Source organism: Paramisgurnus dabryanus, chromosome 10 (assembly GCF_030506205.2).
Source record: "Paramisgurnus dabryanus chromosome 10, PD_genome_1.1, whole genome shotgun sequence".
In the NCBI taxonomy this organism is placed as follows: domain Eukaryota; kingdom Metazoa; phylum Chordata; class Actinopteri; order Cypriniformes; family Cobitidae; genus Paramisgurnus; species Paramisgurnus dabryanus.
This window is the reverse complement of record NC_133346.1, coordinates 38073975-38097756: the sequence shown is the minus strand read 5'-3', so window position 1 is coordinate 38097756 and position 23782 is coordinate 38073975. Positions and strand designations below refer to the sequence as shown.

Here is a 23782-nt window from a genome sequence, read left to right as displayed (position 1 = left end):
GATACCCTTCGCTGTCGCTTTCCTCCGAGGTCAGGTGGCTGAACAGAGGTGGCAGGAACTGGAGTGGTGATCGCTGGGTCCTCCAGCGCCAGCACGCCAATGGTGAGACCCTCTGGTATAGGAGGCAGTGGGGCAGGTGGAGGTGCGGCCCTAGCTGAGGCCCTGGGCTCTGGCCGATTACTAATATAACGCACCAAGTCCTCGAAGCCCAGGTACCTCAGCATCCTCATCTCGCCGGAGTTGAGAGGCTCATTAAGGCAACGACTGAAAATTACCTTCAACTCGTCCTCAGAAAAATTGGTGTCTCTAGCTGCTCGCACAAAGTCCACCGCAAAGGGAAAGACCTCCGCCTCCTTCTGGCGGAGGCCAAAAAGACGATGGGCTTGGCGAGCTCGCTCCGCCGGGTCCACTCTGTCTGCTGGGTTCGTTTCTGGCTTGTGCATTCTGTTATGGTTTGAAGGATGTGTAGATGAACCCAAATGCAGACAACAAGGGGTTAACTAAGGATATTTATTAAAGAATTAAACAGAAAACAAAACCCACGAGGGGGCAAAACAACATAAACAAGATACTAAACAGGGGAAGTGAACACTAAACAAGACTAGACTATAACTACACTTAACAGGGTACACTTAACAATAAACCTGACAAAACACTTGATATATAAAACACTAAACTAGACTTGACTTTCGGACAGAGTACTCACAGGTATTTGGAACACAGAAACAATGCACAAGCACAGGACAATGAATACAAGAGGATTAAATAGGGTAACAAATCAAGAGGGGAACAGGTGATATAAATCAAACAATAATGAGGAGGATGACAAGGGAGCGGGGTAAAAGAGACAAGACACTGGGAACACGTGGTCCAGTAAATCAATACTAAGACCACGTGAACCCACACAAAACATGGGTCTGTCATGATTCTGCCACAAGACTAGATTAAATAAAGGACAAGATGGCAGAACCATGACAATTTCATTGTTTACACTTATTTCTTGTTTAATTGTAATTAAACACAAACAAAAGATAAAAAAAACCCAGCTGCATATAATTTGCCAATTTTTTAAGAGTTTGGATTTATGTAGCATTCATAAAATATTATTTTTATATACCCTACCTCGTATCACGTGTAATATAGAAACATGAAATCATACCCGTATGTATACTGTATGCGTTTAGTCCAGTTTCACTTGCATATTTGGCAGTAAGGACGAGGGGACTCCTGCATTTAAATTGCGTTTATGCTTTAAGTGCAGAATAAAACACTTAAAGGTTCTCAAAGAAAGTACCTTGTACACGGAAATAATCTTACTGGCAACATTTTAACAAATATACTGTAACCAATAATGGACAGCAGTCTCTGCACCGTTCTCTAACAGATGTCTGTATAGATGAAGAAACCTTATACAATGTCGAAACACACTATACATGTATTAATTTGACCAGGTATTATCCAGCATCACAGCATGAATTGTTCTGACAAGTTAGTTTACCAAATTTAATTTATGAAACATATGTTCTGAATGTTCATTACATCCAGAGCCTACCAATATACGTCAAAGCTATGACATTTACTACCTGCTCTTTTAATCACTGCACAAGACCCAGAGCTGATCATGACACTTTCCATTTTAGACTTTGCATGTTCTACATAAAGAAAGAAATATAGTAGAAATTTTTTTCTTTAAAAATGAATGAATTTATAATAAACCTAAAAATTAAAGCATTAAAACACTGTGATGTAGTAAGTGCTGAAAGTATCATGTGAAACTGAATATAATCACAATTTAAATAATGGAGACTGTTACACAAGACTTAGATGCGACTTTAATTACAATACATTCAGTACACCAGGGGATTTTAAACTGTGGGTCAGGAGGACCCACTTGTCGGTCACACAGTAGGTTAAGGTGTGTTGCACACCTTAATGATGCAACAACAGTTTGGCCAAATTAATAATTAACAATGACAATGGTTTTGAAAGAATATACCATAAAATATTTGGTATTGCAAATAAACTTGTATTTACTTTACATCAGTGGTTCTTAATGTTATTCCTCGAGGCCCACTGCCCTGCACATTTTGTATGTCTCCCTTATTTAACACACCTGATTCAAATCATCAGCTCATTAGAAGAGATCTCAATGAACTGAACTGAGTCTGTCAGATAAAAGAGACATACAAAATGTGCAGAGCAGTGGGCCTCGAGGAATAACGTTAAGAACCACTGCTTTACATTATGAAATATTATGAAAATAAAATGACTCCACTGAAAGAGAACAAATGTGTTACCCCATTAAAAAAATGTATATGTAAAAATATTTTAGTGGGTCTAGAATAGATTACACTTGTCTAATAGGTTTTGAAATGAAAAGTTTGGAAACCCCAGCTTTACACAATACTAGTCTCAATTAAAGTTAACATTAAGTTGTAATATAACTGAAATAAATAGCATTTGCAATTGACAGACATTAAATTAAACTGATGGCAGATGAGGTGTGGGGATGATGCTGGGCCAGAGTTGAATCTGTGCATCTTAGTAGATCAGGGTGGTTCATCCTTCTTAAGTGCTGCATTAAAAAGAGAAAGGATCTAAAAAGAAAAATTTTTTTTCTCTCAAATCAACATTGGACTATCAACCCCAAATTAATAATACTGCAATTACATGCAAACAAACCTGTCAACCTTCAATATGTAAGGAATAATTGACGACGGGCCATTGAATTATAAGAAAATAATGCACACCCAAGGTGCAATGCGGCACGACGCGAAGCAGAGTGCCGTTACACCGCGGGTGTGCTTTATTTTCAAATAATTCAAAAGACCGGAGTCAATTATTCCTCTTATACCACGGTTACCACAAACATTGCTCTGGTGCCTATTTTTAAGACATTAGACAAGTTAGGTGTGCGGTTATCAGAAATGACTTCCAAAAGCACAGTTATCTAACACAGTCTACTGTAAGTGTTTTTTAACATTAAATATAGAATTCTTTTTTTTGAGAGATACAAAGGACAAAGTCTCTGCTTCCGTGTGACCAATCAATGGTTGTGTTAAAAACATGGGAGGATAATCAGGTCATGACAATTATGTGAAATATTGCGCAGTGTTACAATTCGGATTTCTGATGTTATGTCATTAAATATCCTACCACCGACCTCAATGCATTCCAGTCAATCACATATCACATTTGCGTGTTTACCACATAATGAGACGCCAGGAGAAGTTTGTGCTCTTGTGCCAATTATGGCAGAAAATGGTTACTGGATAATTTAACATTCATGTTCATAAATATTATGTGCTGTAAAAATAGTTTAAAGTTTGTTTGCGGTTCATGTAAGGCTGTGAAAGGCTAGCCACCAACTTGTCTGCAATGTCAAATGATGCATCTCGTTGAGGTTGGTGCTGATCGATCAGTCACAAGTTGAGAGGTCGGATACTCAACTTTGTTTGCTGTTCCAGTTGTCTCGAACACAGCATTAGTTCACAGACTCCAGTTCAGTTCTATCTGTAACAACAGAACACAATGAGAACATCATCACATCAGACAAAGTATTTCATTTATATAAATTGCACCCAAAGAAAAACCAAAATATTAAAAACATGAAAGATCAAAATCTTCATTTAAACCCAAAGGGGACTAGCATAGTAATACCATTCTCTGCTACTTTGCTTGAGCGGAAGTACAAAGTCTGACGTAGTCAGGCTAAAAGGGGACATGGTCTTTAAATAAAACACCCAAAATGACTCTCTTTGTAAGAGTTTTCAATATCTCCACCACAGTAAGAATTAATTCTTTTCTCAATACTTAAACATTAAAGGTCACGTTTTTTCTGATCCCCTATTTCAAACTTTAGTTAGTGTGTAATGTTGCTGTATGTAATAGCATAAATAATACCTGTAAATGTTAAAGCTTAAAGTTCACTGCCAGCCAGGCGATGTATTATCTTTAACAGAATTCCCCTTTCAATACAGCGAACGGCCGGTTTGGACTACAGCCCTCTACTTCCCGGTTGAATGACGTCAAAGCAAGTGTGTTTGACTAAACTCCACCCTGGCTAAGCTAAGCTGCTGTCAAATCACAACACACTAAACAAACTACACAATCAGAACTCGTTACGTATTTCTGAAGGAGGGACTTCATAGGACAAAGAAGACATCAGCCGTTTTTAGGACAGTGAAAGCACTATATAGATAAGTAGATTGTGTGAAAAATACCGCATGTGAAACATGAACACATGTTATATTGTGCACTGTAAACACAATCAAAGCTTCAAAAACACAGGAAAAACGGGACCTTTAAAGTTGTTCAGTATTATGGTTGTAATCAATAAAATGACAGGCAATTTTATTTAAAGATCATATCCCCTTTGGGTTTAAATGCAGATTTTAATCTTTCATGCCATGAAGGCAATAACGCCGAAACATCTGTCCTTGTATTGTTTGATTAGAAAAACAGGTCTAAGCACCTAAAGCTGGGAGAGCATGGTGAGGGCGTTGATTGAACTAGATCTATTGACCCCTCATTGATCTCATAGACTATGTTTACACTGTCAGTTTAAATCTGATTTTTGTGTATATCCAATTTGAATGACTGACTGTACACACGGTGTATGACAACTCTTCGTGTTTGATTTGTGTGACCTGATGTGCATTATCTTTTATCCAAAATATCTGTTTATAGCAATGACGTTGCGTTGATGTGTTTGAAATAAATGTGCTTGAGTTCATGCAGCAACAACCAGTTTTCATAAATGAAAAATAAAATATTGTCTTTTTTATCCAATTCATCCGAGAAATCATTTGGTAATTAAAATAATGTACCCTAAAAAAATTTGTAAAACTCCATTCATTACTTTACTAAATGTGGGAAGAGACTCACAGGTGGAGGTAGAAGTTTGGTCTGCACTTTCCATAGCTGGTGCACAGGGATTGTGGTAGGCTAGTGACACAATTGAAGAAGACTGGTTCAAAATCTGCTTTACAACCAGAGGTTGAATTAAACTTTCTTATTGCCTGTCATTTTGACAGATAAGGCTGTAACAAATCTGTCATAATCAATTAGGACTAAAATATCAACAAAATACTTAGAAAATGAACAAAAACAACTATCTGAATCTGTTCGAACTCTAACCTTGAGGTCTGGATAGACAAAGTGAGTGTTTATCTGTGTAAAAGTTAAACCATCATTGAAGACTGATGCAGTTGTCATTAAGGCTGATTTAGTCAGACCTACCCCAATGCCTCTACACAGTAGGCTATCCGCCACTTTTCATTTACACGTTTGCGTCATTGTTCGCATCGATGTGGATTTACACATGCAGAAGGCTAGTAGCCAATGTCCATAGGCATTTACCAATGTAAAATACAATATCAAGGCAAAAGCTGAAAAAATAAAAAGCAGCAGAAAAAACCCTTGTTGGGGGCCAATCACACCAAATGCGTTTTAAAGACGTGGAAACACAAGGTGCACCTTGATTTGGTCACTTTATAAAAAGCAGTGCAGCGCAGATTTTTATATTGCTAGGCAACCACAGAGGCAGCTGTCCTGTCAATCAAATATTGAAGCGTGAGCGCTCTTTTGCTGTTAACTGTCAAATAAGCAGAAACTTTAAAAAGAGGACGCTTGCACTGACTTTGATCGAAGGTGAGAGGTGCATAAACACACAGGAGACAGTAAGTGACTGAAGTACGATTGTTTCAAATAACTGTAAACATCGGTCCCTACAACGGAAGGCCCGCCTCTCCCCATATTCAATTGGACAATGGAAAGACACAAATGACGTTGGGTGCTTTTCCGCTCTTAGCGCTCCTTCAAAAATGCATGTTGCAGTAGAGGGCAAAAATGCAAGGCGTTCAGTGCGCATAAACAGCGCACATAACGCTCAATGCTGCAGTTAAAAAAGATTTACCTCATAGTTAAGACAACTGGATCTGAAGCGTAATGATGGTCTTCAGAAGGCCTCTCATGGTGGCCTTGATTCAGAGGTTTGAGAAGACTACCAAGCACCAGAGCCAGCTAACAGGTGGACCAAACATCAAGCCAGAATTCTGCATGAGTCAGGTAAGCAGAATAAAAGACACTATAAATAAACAATAATAAAAGATGATCATTAATGACTTAATGCTTTCATATTCATGTTAATGCTTTGAAAATTATCTTATTTCTTTCAGAATCTTTTGATAATATTGCCCAATGCAACAAATGGAAAAAGCATGCTTTATGACAACCTCAGCAGCAGAACCCATGACTTTCTACTGGGTAGACGAGACAAAAAAGTTTGGTATCAACACCCATCTAACAATTAAGGTAAAAGATAAAGTTTTATGATCCCTGCATTCAGGTTAGAGTATGGGGTAAGTTGACCGTTCTATGGGTGTTCCTCAAATGCAAGGTTGCATGTGGAGGCTGCGTCCATCTTAGTCCTGGCCTTCTGAGATTTCGATGTTAGAAAAAAGCCAGAATGAGATGGTTTAGTTTGATGTCCAAGGCAACGTCATAATGGTTTCCGCCCCAGTGATCATGGCATGAAAACTTTAAAGAGAGAAGTTGAAAATTAGCAATGCATCACCAAAAAAATCCAATAATGTAGTACAGTGAATAAAAGTCATGTATCAACTGTCTTTACAACATGGACAGTTAAACATTTTGTAATTAAATTAAAACAACAAAATAGAAAACAAGCAGATTGAGATGTCCTTCGACGATGCTTGATAACGTGGCAGCCGAGACATGCAGCCTTCTAGGACGGAGCCTTATTTAAAAAAAATAATAATAATAAGGACGGAGCCTTATTTATTTTTATTTTATATATGTATAATGTCCCCCTTTGTATTTCTTATTATTTAAAAAAAATATTAAAAATAATTTTAAAAGGACGCAGCTGTGCGTTTGAGAAACGACCGGAAACGACTTATATGTCGCGAGGCCATCACGTGACCACAATATTTACCAGAAGACCGTTATTTGCTCGAGTACCCTCAACTTTTTTGTCGCAAATAACATTATTAATAACCTGTAAATAATAAATTTTGTACACATTACGTTCCTCTTCACTTTGTAATAGTATGTTTTTTGGTTTAATAGTCGGCTTTAAGTTAGTTTTCCTGTCAGTTTGATCGTCAAAATCTTGGTAAGTATAGCTTGTCATTCCTGGGTTTTAATTGTTAGAAATACGAATTAAAGAACAGATATAACTAATATAACTGAAACAATTAATAAATACAATTATCAAACCACTCCAATAGAACAACGTTAACGGTTTTGAGTGGTTTCTAGGAAAAGGTCTGAATGACAGTAACGTTATCCGTATAAGGGCCATTTTAACGTAACGTTAAAGGGCGGGAAAGGTTTGAGACATTTAATAACTCTATTAAAATGGCTGGTTTATCCCCACCAGTGCGTAACATGTGAAGTTAACATTACAACGTGGCTTCGGGACTTTGCAGCGGCCTGAATAGCAGTGCATTGGTAAATGTTAATAAGCTTTTAATCGCGTCTAGAACATTAATATACGACGATCATTCTGTAGATCGACTAACTTACATGCCTGCATAACAACATATATTCTGTTAAAATGGTTAACTTACATTGACACTGAAACTCTGCCGTCAGCACTGTTGCTTCACCCGTTGGAACATCCTACTAGTCTAGGGAGTTAAAAATCGAGTTGGAAAATAACAAAAAATCGTTCTGCGATCGTTCGACACGACACCCAGAAGCTGCAAAAACCGATTGAGGTTACACTCTACTGAATTATCGCAATGTTGAGTGCAGGCAGCCCACACATCTTTCAGATGTGTTCTACTTCATGCTGATCTACACGCAAACCGATCGTGACATCAAGTACCGCGAGATCAAACCTTTTCCGGGGCTTTCCCAAACTCTCGCGGTACTTTGATCAGGGATGTGATTTTTCCGGTTTAATCCGGAATTCCGAATTTTCCGACCTGAAAATGTGACCTACGTGAATCATGCAGATATGTAAAAAAAAAAAAATAGGGGGGAGGGGGGCATCTCACAGCCGTCACCATGGTAAACCGGGCCGGAACCACAATCGCCGTCCATGCGCAACAGAGCCACACCGTGCGGCACGTCAGATGACAAAGAGATGCATTTTCCTTTCCAAATATCAACAAGGACGTGTTTCCGACAGTTCGCAAATGGCGGATGGCGAAGTATGATTGTATTGCTCAGATCAATCAAGCTCCCTGCGAGGGGTCCTGCAGTGTACCTCAGTCGTCCTCGCGCTACAGTGGTATCGTGAAAAGAACATCTCCAGATCGGATGATCTGGGTATATATTATTGCTTGTGTCTATCAAAAAAAGAATCACAATCTCGATTCATACCCTGTATTCAGATGCTGCATTCACGTGTTTACATTAAAACAATCCAGATGTTATGTTGTCAAACTTGCTTACACTCACACAGTGTAAAAGCAAACCCTATTCATTCACCAATCAGACCCGATTGTTTCTCTCCTCTCTTCTCATTTGCGACGTTTGGCTGTCACTCGCGTGACGCGAAACAAAGCGGCAAACATATACGTCGGTTTACTTGGTGGATTTGGAGCGGCAATTTTCACAGAAATGAGAGGAAAAACGAACGCCATTGCAGAAAATCATGGTGGCGACACAGAGAGGGACGATGCAACAATATTGGTTCCGAAAAAAGGCAAGGAAATAAGTTACCTCTGAACGTTTCTCAATCGGAAGGCTGCAGAGGTCATCGAGCCTGGTTAAACCCAACTGAGCATTACATTCGGAAGTCATAAACATATTACAACAATTTACGATTAAGTAAGAATAATAGTAAACTTTATGATTGTGAATCTTGATGACGTATGCAGCTTAGAAATGCGACCTCCGGAAGGCTGCAGCCTAGGATTGAGAAACGGCCTCTGTATCATCGTTTGTTTCAAAGGTTTCGTGTTTTTAAAGTTTTAAGGTTGACCAGTTTGATTAAAATAAATAGCACCTGTACTTTTTTGTACAATTACTTTTATTTATTAGTGTCAACCTTCTATTGTTTATGTTTAACAGCTAACAAAGTGACTCATCTACAGGGGTCTAAAATTAGGAAAAGAGACCTTTAAGACACTTTATTATAACTAAAGGTCCTGTGTAGCACATTTTTACAGATATTTGTATTAAAAAATACTCTGGTAAAAGTAGAAGTACCGATTTAACTTCTTTACTCAAGTAAAAGTACCAAAGTACAGGCTTGGAAATTTACTTAAAGGGATAGTTCACCCAAAAATGACAATTCTGTCATCATTTACTCCCCTCATGTTGTTACAAACCTGTATAAATGTATTTGTTCTGATGAACACAAAGGAAGATATTTTGAGAAACGTTTGTAACCAAACCGTTCGTGGACCCCCTTCACTTCCATAGTAGGAAAAAAAGAATACTATGGAAGTAAATGGGGTCAATGAACAGTTTGGTTACAAACATTTCTTAAAATATTTTCCTGAGTGTTCATCTGAACAACAAAATTTATACAGGTTTGTAACAACATTAGAGTGATTAAATAATGACATTATTTTCATATTTGGGTGAACTATCATTTTAAAGTATAAAAGTAAAAGTAGCCATGCGAATGATAACCATTTTTTATGCAAAGCTAACGTTACCTGGATCAAACAAATGCTAGAGTGCAAACTGAGGAACCTAAGTGGATATGAAAAAAATCTTTGTAAGATTTATTCGTTCTTTATAAGCCATTGCCTACATTTTATTTGGATGTCTGCAAAATAGGCCTTCTTTTGACATGAACATATGCATGTGGCACATTTAGCTGTTAAAGTTGGGTAAAAATGTAAAACAAAAATAAGTTAAAACATATTTTTGTCAAGGTTGTTGTTACAGAGAGAGGTGGTGATGGAGCAGTGGACAAGACACTTGCTTTTGATTCCCACTGTTACACATCCACCAAATAAGTTGTTATGTGTCATACTGTACAAAAAAAGTTGCATGTTGCACATCTAGCTGTAAAATAAATTAAAATGTGTTTTTTTGTTCAAATAAGTTGTTATGGGTCCTGCTTTACTATCCGTATAGATCCGCCACCAGTTTGATTGGCGTGTGTGTGTAGGGGGGTCTTAATATATTTTCCTGCTTTTTTGTCCTTAGTCAATCACATGCCTGTTTGATGTCATACCACGTGCTGTCTGCGCATCTCGGTGTTAAGTCGAACACACCTGAATGTATTTGTTGGCTGCACTCCCTTGCGCTCAGTAATGTAGGTGTAACGAATTAAATGTATTAAATTGATATTAAATAAATATTGTAATAAAAATCTTTATAAAATGATTAGCTGTCATTAATAAATTAATCTTTGATTTGAAACATCACTATACGTGAATTAACCCTCAAGTTATGAAATGCCTAAACATCAAAATGGTGAAAATACAACAATGTATATTTGACCAATTCAGCATTTATTAACTTTTGTCTTTTTAAATTGACTTCAGAAAGTTATCTGCAGCCACACATCCACTGTATACCAAGTTATGATGAACAATTATGAAAATGCAAAAGGATTGATAGATCAGTAAACAAGCAACAAAAAGGTAATATCTTAATAAATTTCTGATTTTGTTACTTATTCATGTATTTGAATTACATAGTTCAAAATCAAACGTTAATAATTATAGGGTTTCAACTTGTTGCAGCTTTACAAAAAATGTAGAATTTGTAGGAGCGCATGGACATCTGAGTAACAAAGTCATATTATGCAGATGGGTGCTCATGGTGGCCTCCAAATAAATACATGGACAGGCTGCTAAAGAGGGTCAGGATGATGGAGATGCAAGAGCCAAAGACAGCACAGACCAAACACCAGGCCAGAATTCTGCATGAGTCAGGTAAGCAGAATCAGCTAAACTGTATAAAAGAATTAATAGACAGTACAATTAAAAACACATTATTTTTCATAGCTGTAAAAAAAAAACAAAAGAATGAAACAGTACCTGCATTTAAGTTTCCAGCCTTTTTCACAAAGTTGCCGACAACTGGAAGAATGTCCCAAATTGCTGCAAAAATAAATTCAGTAAGTCCTTATAAAAGAGACAGTTTAAAAAGTAAAACGGCTTCATTTAACTTCAAAATACCCCTAAATCCTTAAAGGAACACGCCCACATTTTGGGAATTTAGCTTATTCACCGTATCCCCCAGAGTTAGATAAGTCCATACATACCTTTCTCATCCCTGTGCGTGCTGTAACTCTGTCTGATGCAGCCCCCGCTAGCTTAGCTTAGCACAAAGACTGGAAGTGAATGGCTCCAGCTAGCATACTGCTTCCAATAAGTGACAAAGTAACGTGGACATTTTCCAATTTATGTGTTGTGATTTGTATAAATTCACTACCAGTCTTTTGTTCTAAGCTTAGCTAGCAGGGGCTGCGTCAGACAGAGTTACAGCACACACGGAGATGAGAATGGTATGTATGGACTTATCTAACTCTGTTTGTTTATTTGTAAATGTAAAAAATGCAGCTAACCATTCCCAGCTCCAGTGGGCAGGTTAAAGAGTATTTCTTAATATGAGACAGAAAACAGAAACACATTTTTAATGGCATTTAAAGACAACATACCACTTCATACAACTAAATTTTCTGTTTAATCCATAGATTGAGTAATTTTCACTCTAGAGACCCTTGGGTGACCACCAAGGACGAATGCAAAGTAAGTGACCTACAAAACAAAAACATTAATCTTTTACGACTGTTTCGAGATAAGTACTCTGCATATCTACAGCAATATGCAGATTCTTGAGTAAGAATTTCTCTCAGACAATATAGACCATATTTGTAGTTTAACAATTTCTATCATGTTAAAGTTCTCACATAAAAATTGCTAGTCTAAGAATGCTACAAGAAACCTGTTGTGCAACTTACCTGCTTCCCATTTACAGCTCCAGTGAGTGTCTCTAAGGTAGATCCTAATGCAGATGGATGGAATGTTGATCCGCCTAACATGCAAGGTAAAAGAGCATTTGATAGCATAGTGGATAAACAAAGCTTTTTTCATTTTCAGAGCATTTTCAAAAACAACATAACACTTGCTATTACATTGTTATATATTACATGACCATGTCTAACTCTGATCCATACAAAACAGATTTTCTGTACCGAGAACTTTGGATGACCACGTTTTCAAAAATCTGACCTCAATTTTAGTAACCATTTAGATATTTTAGATGTAGTCCGAGAGCTTGCTGACCCTCCATTAAAAATGTATGTACGGTATACTGTTCATGTCCAGAAAGGTAATAAAAACATCATCAAAATAGTTCTTGTGACATCAGTGGGTCAGTTAGAATTTGTTGAAGCGGCAAAAATACATTTAGGTCCAAAAATTACGACTTTATTCGGCATTGTCTTCTCTTCTGGGTCTGTTGTGAACCGTGTGCATGACACTGCTTCCGTACGATGCTGTTGGCTTGTTATCTGGTGCACCCAAGCTTTTTTTTCCGTTTACAGTCTGAGAGAGACGCTGTAAACAAAACAATCTTCGCAAACATGTCTAAGGATAACACGTCAGCAGCGTCGTACGTCAGCAGCGCCACTGTGCACGCGCATTCGCAACAGGCCCGGAAGAGAAGACAATGCTGAATAGATCGTTATTTTTGGACCAAAATGTATTAATGATGCTTCAACTAATTCTAACTGACCCACTGATGTCACATGGACTACTTTGATGATGTTTTAATTAACTTTCTGGAAATGAGACAGTATACAGCACATACATTTTTTGGAGGGTCAGAAAGCTCTCGGACTAAATCTAAAACATCTTAAACTGTGTTCCGAAGATGAATGGAGGTCTTACAAGTTTGGAACAACATGAGGGTGTGTCATTAATTACATTATTTTCATTTTTGGGTGAACTATCCCTTTAAATGGAAAACACCACCGCTTTCCAAAATGTTACTATGTTTTTACCTTAGACGAATTAATACATCCCTATCTTTTTTCAATACGTGCACTTAATCTTTGTACAACGCTTCTTGAATGTGTTAGCATTTAGCCTAGCCCCATTCATTCCTTAGAATCCAAACAGGGATGAATTTAGAAGCCACCCAACCCTTTCATGTTTTCCTTATTTAAAGACTGTTACATGAGTAGTTATACGAGTAAGTATGGTGGCACAAAATAAAACGTGGCGATTTTTTTAAGCGGATAAAAATGAGAACTATATTGTATGGCAAAAGAGCACTAAGTTTGCAGCACTTCGACCTCGGCGTGCAGTAACATCATCACTCCTGATTACTCCACCTCTCGCTCAAACTCAAAAGGGGGGGAGTAGTCAGGAGTGATGATGTTACTGCTCGCCGAGGAATGAATGGGGCTAGGCTAAATGCTAACACATTCACGACGTGCTGTACAAATATTAAGTGCATGCATTGATGAAAGATAAGGATGTATTAATTGATCTAAGTTGAGGTAAGAACATAGTAAAATATTGAAAAACTGTGGTGTTTTTCTTTAAAAGCAGCACCCCTATTTATTTTAGGTGCTAAAAATATTTGCCACAGACAGTTAAGGCCTTATGCTGCATTTATTAGAAGGCGTTCCCAATTCTGGTTGTCCTAGTAAATACTATAAACAAATGAGTAACAATCCTCTCAGTAAATGACAAAAGACGGATGACATGAACTTCACTGCTTCACTCTCATTGGTAGTTGCTCCCAAAAGTCCTTCATCAAGTTGAACTTTACTCAAAGTTGTGGCATAGCTGGACATGCCCACTTCCTATTGTCATTGGTCACAGTTGCTCATGTTGCTTAATGGGGCAAAGCTTTCATTGGAATGAACGAGATTGTGTTGCTAGTCGCTGGCGGTGTAAAAGCAGCATTAGTGTGTGTGTCTTTAAAAATATATCAAATGCAAATTACCTGATCTAACATTCCCAGCTACAGAGGGCATCCTTTATTCAGTCCCTAATGCAGATGGTTGGAGTGTTGATCTACCTAACATGAGGGGTAAAAGAGTGTTTGTTAGCATAATGAGAAAGAAAACAGAAACACATTATTAGTGGCATTTTAAAACATAACACTTGTTTATACTACATTTTATGTTCAATCCACAGAGCACTCGTTTTGAGTCCTGAGACCCTGGGGTGACCACCGTGAACAAATACAGAGTAAGTTACCTAAAAAAACAATAAAAATATTTATTTATAAAAAGTTCTCATGAAAAAGCATCATCATTAACTCGCATGAAGTGTTACCTTACCAACATGTTGAAGACAACATAACACTTGTTTATACTGCATTTTCTGTTTAATCCATAGAGCACTCAATTTGAGTCCTGAGACCCTGGGGTGACCACCGTGAACAAATACAGAGTAAGATACCTAAATAAAAACAATAATAATATTTATTTATAAAAAGTTCTTATAAAAAAGCATCATCATTAACTTGCATGAAGTGTTACCTTACCAACATGTTCAAGGAAGGTGCAGGTCTGATGATCCATCCAACATAAAAAAAACAGTAAATTTATACTTGGTTACTGTTTATCTGTTGTAAAACAGACAAATGCAGTTATAAGAATTTTACCTAAACTACACACCTATTTGATTCTTAAGTTTAAATAAATCAAAATAATGCATTTAATAGTAAAAGCATTTTAAAAGCTACACTCCTAATTCATTTATCTTTGCCTTTTTGCAGCTGCAATAGCAGTCTTGACGGTACTAGGATGAATGCAAATAAAGACTAACCACCTGACATCAGCTGTCCAGTCTCTTGTGGGAAGCAGGTGCTTGTTACCCCAAATACGGATGAAGAGTGACGAAGAGGATGATGACTTTTTGCTCAAACATCTGCTGAAGATCTTGACAGGCTGGAGACAAAATTAACAGACTGAGGGTTTATACAAAGAATCTTACTCAGCCAATATTAAAGATAAGATATTTTTACAAAATGTTCTTTTCATTGTTTAGGATGATTTTATGTAGAAAACAGTACATCACAAAAAAGACTTTAGATGTGTTTTCACAGGCAGAGCCTTACACACACACTAACCACAATTATAAACGCAACCCTAACACAGATTTAGACAGATTTGTGAATAACATTTGAGAGAAATAGGCCTTTTGGGGACATAGAAAATATTCATGAAATGAAAAATGGGGGCAAAAACAAATATTAACAAGTGTAATACAAATATCAACCATAATACTGATCGTTTTAAAAAAGTAAGCCACTATATCTTTCTAGAATCTTACACAAGACTCGTGTAACTCGTGTACTCGTGTTACATGAACGATCAAAATAAATTAACGTCAGACAGGTGGGCGAAAGATCAATATTAAAGCATGAATAACTGTTATCAACCCAATTTCGAGGTATTATTTAAATGATCCGACAGCAAACAGTTTATTATTTAAATGCATTATTACTACATACCTTAAGCAAATGTTCCACGCCTTTCTTCTTCTTGGCATTGCGAGGTCAAGCGGATGTTGTTATGTAGAATCATGACCTTGACGCAAAGACGCACATTCGTAATTTATTTAACAATGACAACACTTTCGGGTAATTTTATCTTCTAGATCCTAATTAACGCTATGAAGAAAGAACAGCCTTTCACGATTATTTCCTGGTATTTTTTTGTAATGTTTTATTTCAGAATGGAGATTAATAAAGCAGACGCGGAAAGGTTTTTATTATTTTAAATATGTTATGTTTATATGTTGTTGTTTTCGCATACTGTCGTGTAAAATGCATCTTTAAAGATAAATGAATGAAAGTTTTCATTGTTTAATTTGAATAAATGTGTTTTATAAAATCAACAACTGCCTGTTTTAAGATCAATTGAAAATTGTGTTTTAATTACTTAATATCGACGACACAGCATGCATGTGTAGATGTGTGTAGAAATAATTTGCTGTAGTTTAGGGCAATTCAATTTGTTAATGAGGGATCTTTTAATCTTACAAACATCTGGGAAAGAGCGGCTTACCGTCTTTTTAAGCTCTTCTAAAGATCTGGGAAAGAGCGGCTCGGCATCTTTTAAAGCTCTTCTAAACATCTGGAAAAGAGCGGCTCGGCATCTTTTAAAGCTCTTCTAAAGATCTGTGAAAGAGCGGCTTGCTGTTCTAACATCTTATAAAGATCTGGGAAACGGCGGCTCGCCATCGTTCTAAATAACATACATCTTTTAAAGATCTGCTGGGTGTCTTGCAAACAGCTGGGTCGGACGTCTCGGCGACGCCTTCCAGATGAGCAAACGCCCTATATAATACGTCTTCCAGACGAAAAAGAAGACATCGCGCAGACATCTCCGCGACGTACGTGTGTTATCTGGGAAATAACAGAAAAACGAATTTAATTTAGCGTTTTTAATTCCACTAAGCATTAATTCATGGCTGTTTTATTCATGCAAAATTCATGCTGCATACATTGCTTTTTCAGTGCCCTGCGCCAGCGTCCTGCACGACCGGCTGGCCCGCCTCGACGCCGCTGGACCCGGCGCCGCCTCCCTGAAGAAAGTCTGAGGAGGAAAAGAGGCTCTGGTCCCGCTTCGGCCGGCCCGCCCTCGAAAGTTCTGCATGTTTCAGTCCCCTCCGGCGCTGGACACACCCTCGCTGTAACAGTGGAAAACAAATTTTTACCTTTTCACAAAAAGAGCAAATTTCCTCCTCTGTACACACACACACACGGCTTAACGTCCATAAGCATATCGACACAAGCCGTCAAATTTCACGTTTGGCAATCCACCCCCGGTATGCCGGGCTGGATTCTAAACGTGATCCAACACGGTTATTCACTTCAATTCGCTCGGAGACCACCCCGGTTTCGCGGCGTTCTCTACACCACTGTCCCAGACGATCGCATGCAGATCCTCAGGAAAGAGGTGCATTCTTTATTGCTAAAAGACGCGATAGAGACGGTCCCAGCGGATCAAAGCGAATCAGGCTTTTACAGTCGTTATTTTCTCGTTCCAAAGAAAGACGGCGGCCTCAGACCGATATTGGATCTACGCGTTTTGAATCGCGCTCTTGCCAAATGGCCATTCAAAATGCTTACAGCCAGACGAATCATGGCATTAATATGACCGGGCGATTGGTTCATATCAGTGGATCTGAAAGACGCTTACTTTCACATTCCGATAGCTCCTCATCACAGGCCGTTTCTAAGATTCGCCTGCGACGGGACAGCATACCAGTACAAAGTTCTGCCCGTCGGATTATCTCTGGCACCACGCACATTTACCCTCTCAGACAGAGCGGCATCCGCATATTGAATTACCTTGACGATTGGCTTATTCTAGCCCAGTCAGAGAGGGAAATTATCGCGCACAAGACCGTTGTACTCCAGCATTTGGAGAATTTAGGGTTCAAAATCAACCTCCAGAAGAGTTTGCTCACCCCCACACAGCGGATCGCGTTCTTGGGCATGACGCTTGACTCGATAAAGACGCGGGCATGGCTTACACTGGAACGCGCGCTCACGGTTAGATGTGAGGCGGCATCGTTCAAAGCGGGTTCACATCTCCCTCTCAAACGATTCCAAAAAATGCTGGGTCTGATGGCAACAGCATCCCCACTAATACCGTTGGGAATGCTGTTCATGAGACCGCTTCAGTTTTGGTTGAAAGCGAAAGTTCCGCCTCGTGCTTGGTTGTTGGGCCGCTTATTAATCAAAATCACGTACAGCTGCGTGAAAGGAAAGCGCTTTCGATATGGACATCCCCTCACCTTTTCCTCTCGGGCACGGAGCTCGGCTCCGTGAGCAGTAGGAAAGTGGTGACTGCGGATGCGGGTTGAGGCGCTCACTGCGACGGCGAACCCGCCTTCGGTACGTGGAACAACCAGTTGTCTCAGCTACATATCAACCACCTCGAGATGTGGGTGGTTATCTTAGCGCTACGACACTTTCGACCGGAACTCCAACATCAACACGTTCTAGTGCGGTCGGACAGTATGACGGTGGTCTCATTCATAAACCACCAAGGAGGGCTGAAATCTCGCTCCCTAATCAGGCTGGTGGAATGGCTTTTATTATGGGCTCACGCGAACGTACGTTCGTTAAAAGCGACTCAGGTACCGGGTGTACCCAATACGGGTGCAGACATTCTCTCGCGCAGCGGTCCGCCGCTGGGAGAATGGAGGCTGCATCCTCAGACGGTCAAGAAAATATGGACCGTCTTCGGCCGAGCAGAGATCGATCTGTTTGCATCCGACGAGAACGCGCATTGCCTGATCTTCTTCTCGAGACACCACGATGCCCTGTCGCGAACATGGCCGGCGTGTCTTCTATATGCTTTCCTCCGGTGGCTCTGTTACCACAGGTCCTTCAGAGGATAAGAGAGACGAAATGCGCGATAATTCTGATCGCCCCCTTTTGTCACAATCAACCGTGGCTCCCCGACCTATGGCAGCTCAAAACATCAGCACCATGGCCAGTATCGCTGAGGAAAGACCTCCTATCTCAGGTGAGAGGGACGATATGGCATTCACAGCCGGAGCTATGGAATCTACACGTTTGGTCTCTGAACAGCAACCGTCACGCCTTTCAGGACGAGTGTTAAATACTCTATCGGAAGCTAGGGCCCCATCTACCAGGCGCCTTTACGCTCAAAAGTGGTCTATTTTTTCTGGCTGGTGCACGACACATGCAGTGTCTCTCTGGTAAGGGCACCTCAGTCCGTTGTGTATGCACGGCGTGATGGGATTACGTTCCCCCATAGCGTCAGCAACTGACGCAATGCGAAGTGAACCGTATTGAAAGGGAACACTTAGGTTAGTCACGTAACCCCGGTTCCCTGAAATAACGGGAAAGAAACATTGCATCGCTGGCCGTGCTACAAACGTCTATGCAGCGAGTGTTATTCGGCTGTGCGCTTCAGTCGAATAATAATGAGCTCTTGACGTACTTCCCCGGGCTTATATAGGGACGTGTGCCATGCCCCGCACGGGCTCAAACGTCATTGGTCTGTATTTTCTACAGACGTTAAACAATAGGCTTCAATCGCGGAGTAAACAGGAGTTTCCCCCATAGCGTCAGCAACTGACGCAATGCTTTGTTCCCGTTATTTCAGGGAACCGGGGTTACGTGAGTAACCTAAGCGTTATATTATAAGAGACATTAAGGAGAAAAATACATTACAGTACATCTTTATACAAACATTTTGATAATGGGAGGTTCATAAATAGTTTTTATAATGTAAATTATATTTAATTTTTAAAAAAATCTGTAAAAAGCATAGATGTGTAACCTTCTGATCTCTACCTTATAAATTTATGGTTGACATCAAGGTGCCACAGGGTGTTTGGTTCAGCAACTCTGTACAATAATCTATGTGGTCTTTGAGACATTGCCCTTAGTGCAGCCACCCTAGGGTTGATTTGAGCTAAACTCATTCTGACTCTGTGTCTCTGCACCCGAACTTCATCTGCCGTAACTGTGCTCTGACAGCCTCAGATCCAAGCCTGTCATTTCCAGCCGCAATATCCTTGATCATTTCATCGAGGGCATCATCAGTTACATCAGAATATGACACAGCATGATACAAATTGAACTTCCTGGAAAAAAACAAATAAGCAAACATAACAATTTCTGATTATGAAGATAATGTTAATAATTGCATAAACATTAACGTTCTTGTAGTTTAAGTAGGAGATCATGGCACTATAGTCATGCAAAGGTCATGGGTTTGATAACCAGGAAATACATAAATTGAAAAAAAAGCATGACTTGAATGCAAACCCTACTGAAAAAAATTGTATACTTAAGTACAATTTATTCACATGTACTTTAGTATAACTAAAAGTATTTGTTAAACACTATATATTGGTATACTTCAAGTCGGCTAAATTGGAACAACTAACTTTGCACTTAATGCACTTAAGTTGTGTGAAAGTAGTGCTGGGGTCCAACTAAAATTGCGTTAAATATATTTTGTTGTGCTAAAGTGGAACTGTTCAAAGTACAACTTAAGTATCTTCCCTAATTTTTTGCAATATACAGAACAGAACATTCATTGTGCACTTCAAATTTATTTTGATAACATTACAAATGCAACTAAATTAGATTTTAAGAGTATAAGAGTTAAAAAATATTAGTATTTCTTCATAATTTCCTTCTAGATAAATAAAGTATCAATCAAGTAATGTATTTACATTGATTTATACACCAGGATTTAATATTTGCTTTACACTGACACTTCATACAAACCACTTTGTATACAAATCTTGTGCATGTCTGCATTTGCACCCAGATCCCTTCTGTACAAAGGTACTATCTTTACAAACTGCGCCACCATACAATTGCTGTGAAAACTGAATTTCGCATTAGAAATGCACTAAACATAAGATAAAAATGTTAGTGTTCCTAGAGTGGACATAATTTATTAATTTCATAATTTGTGCTTAAATTACATGATTTAAGTATTAACTTGAAAATCAAAAACAAAATGCATTAGTTTATACCACACAAACATTGGTTTGCACCAAAAGAGCCACCAAGAATAACTTCTGTAACTTCATTCAAAGACCTTACTAATGCTGGCATGCCTAAGGGAACTGGTCAAACTTTTAAGGCCCGATTACAGCTCTATCCCACCTGCATTGTTAAACAGAGATATTGCATGTTATTTCCCATGCAATTAAAAATGTACCAGTTCTAAGTAACACAATGTTATTGCTTTACCAAAAATGCATCCATTTATGCAGTGATATTGCATGTTATTTACCATGCAATTAAAAATATAAAGAAACAACCAAACACATGATTAAAACACATTTAAAACTTTATTAAAACACAAAAACAACAATTCAACAATTAAAACCAATTAAATAGACTCCAGTGTGGGCGACCGTGGCCCTGAAACAAAAGAAAGATTAAAACTTGTTAGGTTCTGAAATTATTTCCTTTAACAGTAACACAATTAAAGGCACAGCATCGATGTGAAACATACCTAGGGCCATCTCGCCAAACTGGAGAGGATCCATAGAGTCTTCAAACATCTGGAGAAACCCCATAGTAACCGGGATGAATGCCGGGGCGTCCCACTCTTTGCATGAAAAATGAAACAAGAGAAGCAAAATGTTAGCTTTCGTTTTAGTCTCTGGACCGATGACTAAGAAAGTAGTGATTCGAAATGGAAAACCTACCAAAGACCTCTTCGATCCCTGCTCTGGCCTCAGCATCGCCCTCCAGGATCACTGTTAAGGAACAAACATTTAATTTCTGTATCAGAAGGAACGACAAAGGGTCATTCAGGGCGTTGACTTGAGGCCTACTCAGAAAATCACTGATGGCCATGCCAAGGTCAGGCGAGGAAAGGCCGCTTTTCGGAATGCCCACTGACTGCATCCCAGGAATGTCTGAAATGACCCAATGAGGGAAAACAAACGTAAAATTTCCTGTTTTGAGAACAATGACAGAGATGAGCAAAGAGCAAACTGGTGACATCAGACTCACCCATGCCCATAAGGAATTCCTTGAGCTCCACCACAATCTCCTTCACGACTGCACAGGCGTGTGGGCTCATGGGGGGTGAAGGGATGACACCACAGTGTGGTGGGGAAACAGAGGGTGCAGACGTGAAGGAGACTGCAGGCGTGATGGAGGGTGTAGGAGCTGAAGGAATTCCTTCATTCTCAGAGGCTTCTAAAACATCACAAAAAACATAAACAATTAGCTTTACTTGCTGTCTCTGGAAAGACAATAGAGCAAGACAGTTCAGACAGGAGTCCCTGATTGACACCTACCAGAAGGTTCCTGGAGCGTAACCAATTTGACCTCAGGATCGCTGGCCTGCAGGTCACGGAGCCTCTCCATCGTGACCTCCCACTTGAACTGTTGGACAGCTCGTCTTAGCTCCTTGGCCTAGGAGACAAAATGTGTTTAAAATCTGGATCATAGAGATTTACCAGTTATCGACATTTCAATAAGGAAAGTTTAACAGTAGACTTACTGACAGTTCATGGTGGGAGTTCGCAAAGTGCAGCCGGATGTGCTTTAAAGCACGGCCACACAATGGGCACAGATGGAAAGCCTTTGTGACCTTCCTCTGGGAAAACATGACCCACAGCTGCCTTTCCCGGAGGTTGGCAACACCGTGCGTGAGCCCCAGGTGTTGCCTCATGTTAGCAAGCTTCTTAGCACAAAATGGGCATTTAACTTTAACCATGTTGTAACATCTGGCTGGACGTCAACTGGAGGTCTCTTCAGTCTGGGTCATTAACGGTTTCATGCTGTGACCCTAGATTTTTAGAGTTTTGTCACTAGGTCTGCTCTGACGCTTTCAACAGAAGATCCTAATCTCCTGATAACACACATTTCCAGACCTATCGACTCTCTCTGGCTGTCTTTATTGCACCAATCTAGCTCAGCTTTCTGCTGTGGGACCCCTATCCCTCTAGTTTCAGGCATCCGCCACTTGGACAAACTTCGAACAAACTGGACAAATTAATCGCCACAGATTAACCAGACCGACGGATTAACCCAAAAAGGAACAGCTCCTATGGACACCTCAGGACTCCGTCACGTGACCACAAACTCAGGAACTCTCTTCCATGCACCCACAGCTGGACGGGCACATGCGCATCACAAAAGCCAATGCAAGTATTGCTTGTTCATTTGCTGTAAAAGTTATTGCCCCTTATTAATTAAGGTGGTTTGTGTAGAAGTTAAGTCTATAGTGATATTGCCCTTCTTTTACTCTCTCTCTCTCTCTCTTAATTTTCCATTCTTTCTCTTTCATATATGTTTTTCGTTTGTTTGTTTGTATGTATAGTTAGTCGTTGTGTGTACTTCGTTTGTAGTTAATAAACCGGTTTTGCATTTTCACAATTGAATTGTTTCTGTGTTCAATGCTCATGAAATTAAAGTCACTATTTCTGCCTTTTGATCCAGCTACAAGCTGCGAGTAGCACTGTATATCAGTGAGAAGGTTAATTTTAAAGGCCATGAAATTAACATTTCTTAGACGTTAATATACGATTATGGATATATGTCTTCGGTGGACGAACATATTAATTAATTGTTATTATTAATTCTGCTACGCCAGGTAAAACCTGATAAATTTGTATAGTTAATTACAGTTAATTATACACAATATTCCCTTTGAGCTAAAATCTAAGATTCCCTGTGGAATCCCCGTAGTGTGTCGGTCGGAGGTTCATAGTGTTTGAAATAACGTTATTCCCCTCCTCCCGCTGAATCGCTACAATGTTCTGAAATGACACAAAAGTCACATGAGTCACAGGCTGTAAACTTTAATGTTACATGACATTAGTAAAGCTTAAACATATGCATAATGCAACCAGCACCAAGATATTACAGTATCTAGACGAGAAAAGCATAGGTCAGAGGTCAGATTCACATTGCAAGGCCTATCTGTTGCAGTAAAACCATTTAAACATGAGTCACAAGCTGTAAAATTTTATGTTACGTGACATTGGTAAAGCTAAGCATATTCATAATGCAACCAGTAGGGCCCTATAATTTCCGCGATCATAAAATCGCGGACGGAATCACGGAATTGGCTAATTAGCATGGAGGGCCCTATTTTAACGATCTGAAACGCAAGTGCGAAGCGCAACGCGCAAGTGAGTTTGTGGGCGGATCTTGGGCGCTGTTGCTATTTTCCCGGCGTGAGAAATAACTCTTGCGCCGGGCGCAAATCAATAAGGGGTTGGTCTGAAGTAGGTTCATTATTCATAGGTGTGGTTTGGGCGTAACGTCAAATAAACCAATCAGAACGCTATCCAACATTCCCTTTAAACGCAAGGGCGCAAGTTCCGTGGCGGGTTGCTAT

General features: G+C 39.3%; 3 long non-coding RNA genes across 5 annotated transcripts; 1 reads left to right on the top strand and 2 right to left on the bottom strand.

The window, feature by feature from the left end:
- Nucleotides 1–1814: 1814 nt before the first annotated feature.
- Nucleotides 1815–7747, bottom strand: LOC135718165 (uncharacterized). 2 transcript variants are annotated; one of them, XR_010520619.2, is made up of 6 exons: nucleotides 7596–7747; nucleotides 6237–6540; nucleotides 5918–6056; nucleotides 4888–4947; nucleotides 3370–3513; nucleotides 1815–2597 (listed from the first exon to the last, which is right to left on the bottom strand). It is a non-coding gene; the product is annotated as an uncharacterized lncRNA (long non-coding RNA). The 2 variants fall into 2 exon arrangements; XR_010520617.2 differs by lacking the exon at nucleotides 1815–2597 and having other exon boundaries at nucleotides 2622–3513.
- Nucleotides 7748–10725: 2978 nt separating this feature from the next.
- Nucleotides 10726–15559, bottom strand: LOC135718166 (uncharacterized). The gene is made up of 10 exons (XR_010520620.1): nucleotides 15421–15559; nucleotides 14736–14854; nucleotides 14449–14473; nucleotides 14243–14363; nucleotides 14077–14159; nucleotides 13903–13977; nucleotides 11906–11979; nucleotides 11603–11702; nucleotides 10980–11042; nucleotides 10726–10861 (listed from the first exon to the last, which is right to left on the bottom strand). It is a non-coding gene; the product is annotated as an uncharacterized lncRNA (long non-coding RNA).
- On the top strand, nucleotides 10735–14822 carry LOC135718167 (uncharacterized). Of its 2 annotated transcripts, XR_012337835.1 has the most exons (7): nucleotides 10747–10874; nucleotides 11399–11449; nucleotides 11639–11693; nucleotides 11923–12856; nucleotides 14097–14150; nucleotides 14301–14354; nucleotides 14683–14822. It is a non-coding gene; the product is annotated as an uncharacterized lncRNA (long non-coding RNA). The 2 variants fall into 2 exon arrangements; XR_012337834.1 differs by lacking the exon at nucleotides 11399–11449 and having other exon boundaries at nucleotides 10735–10874.
- Nucleotides 15560–23782: the final 8223 nt, after the last annotated feature.